At 38.2% G+C, this 2,019-nt stretch overlaps 1 non-coding gene across 1 annotated transcript; it reads left to right on the top strand.

The window, feature by feature from the left end:
- The first annotated feature begins 508 nt into the window (after nt 1–508).
- LOC136514534 (small nucleolar RNA R71) lies at nt 509–617 on the top strand. The gene has a single exon (XR_010773690.1). It is a non-coding gene; the product is annotated as a small nucleolar RNA R71 (small nucleolar RNA).
- Nucleotides 618–2,019: the final 1,402 nt, after the last annotated feature.

The following is a 2,019-nucleotide window of genomic DNA, read 5'->3' on the forward strand; positions in this document are numbered from 1 at the left end:
ATTATTGAAATTATTATAATTATTATAATTATTACCTTGAGGGTTACCTTGGTAATTACCTTGATAGTTCGGCCTCTATTGTTGATTCCATCCTTGATTTTGTTGAGGACAAAAGTAGTTGTTGTTGATGAAGTTCACATCCTCATGAATTTTAGGGCAGTTGTTCTCTGAATGCCTAGTGTTTCCACACTCTTCACATGTCATGCAGGAATCATGAATGTGCATGACTTCTTGCTTCTCATTGGCTAGGTCTTTGAGCTTCTTCATCAGCAGGTCCATCTTGGCAGACAGCATGTCTACCTCTTTGAGTCGATGCATACCTCCACTTTTCTTGTGGGTCTGAACTCGTTCTTCATTTTAGCCTTGGTTGGAGGCCATCTTCTCCACGAGAGTTGTTGTAGCTAGGAGTGTGAGTGATAGAAAAGCTCCTCTAGCAGCAGCATCCATAGTCTCATGGGTACTATTGGTCAACCCATGGTAGAAAGTATGCATGAGTAACCAATTCTCCATCCCATGATGAGGACATTCTGCAATGTAATCTTGAAAGCGTTCCCATGCCTCAGGGACAGATTCATCATGTTGCTATTGGAAACTTTAAATTCTCCTATGCAAAGCATTGGTCTTGCCCATGGGAAAGAACTTAGCTAGGAAGGCAGTGGAGCAGTTATCCCATGTAGTATTTCTATCTTTATTGGTGTAGAACCACTACTTTGAATGCAAAGAAGCAAAGTAATATGGTGTCTCTAGATACTCCTTTGCACCATATTGATGAGGGCTAGCTTGAGCTCAAATCCATTGTCTCCGACATTGATCGCCGGTCCAGTACGAATGTTGGTCATAGTTGGTTCAGAGAACTCACAGAGACTCTTGTTAGCCATGGCTTCAAATTTTGGTGTTAAGATGCGCCTTATTTGGTTGTCTTCTGACTCTAAAGCTGAAACTTTCTTGAGTTTATCCTTAGTCTCCTAAGTAATGCTTCTGGATCTTCAATGTAGTTTGTTGGAAGGTCAAAACCAGTCATACATTACCCTGCATAAGATACAAAAGTAGACAAAATAAGGGTAGGCCTGCTTGAGCAGAGGTTAATGGTTATCTCGATCACATCAATAAGTATAAGTTTATCAATACTTCCTTTGCCTAGCTACCTTCCCTGTCAATGGCGCTAGAAATGCTTGTTGACATTCCTTATCGTCGCTACTAAGAACAGAGTTGAATCTAGTCCCCGGCAATGGTGCTAGAAATGCATGTTGGTATTTATTAACTTGTCACTTGTTTTAGTAGTCACCAAATGTATGTCTACATCTCTTAACATTACTTTACCAGGTTGTCATCCCTAGTGATGATGCCAGAGATGCTTGTTTGTACTACCAAGTATTACTACTAGAGTAGTTCTTTATTATTTTATGTGACTAGGAAGAATATATATATATATGAATGAAAGTAATATGCAAGCGCACAGATAATAAACTATTGTAGCAATTCACCCGGGAGTATTTCAGACATCGTTATTTATATTTTTACCACAGGGAAGGTCTGGCAAGGACATTTATTGATAACTTATGCTATTGATGAAGAAGTAAACCATAACCAATATTCTACTCACAACAATGGTAAGTCAAGAGGTAAATGTATATATGAATAATGCATAACTAATCATTGATCACTCAGAGTACTCCTTTCTATGGCATTAGCATGGTTAAGTAGAATATTAGAGGAATAATTCCTAATTCATTCTTAATTACAAGTCAAAGCATACACTAATTAGTGCAATTATACCTAGTAATCATGGCTAAGATCAAATTCATAAATACACATAAGGGATATTACTAAGGAAGATTAAGAATAGAACTTGTCTTCCTTCCTAACTAGATCCTACTTGTATACCTATATTAGGGGAGTGGACTACAAAGGACTCAATGGGAGTGTCGCATCCACGATCTATCATATGGCCTAAAATATAGGGTGTATCTATAGGTAAACAACGTATACGCACCATGCTTGCATAATGTCGACCACTCA

Source organism: Miscanthus floridulus, chromosome 16 (genome assembly GCF_019320115.1).
Source record: "Miscanthus floridulus cultivar M001 chromosome 16, ASM1932011v1, whole genome shotgun sequence".
Lineage (NCBI taxonomy): Eukaryota > Viridiplantae > Streptophyta > Magnoliopsida > Poales > Poaceae > Miscanthus > Miscanthus floridulus.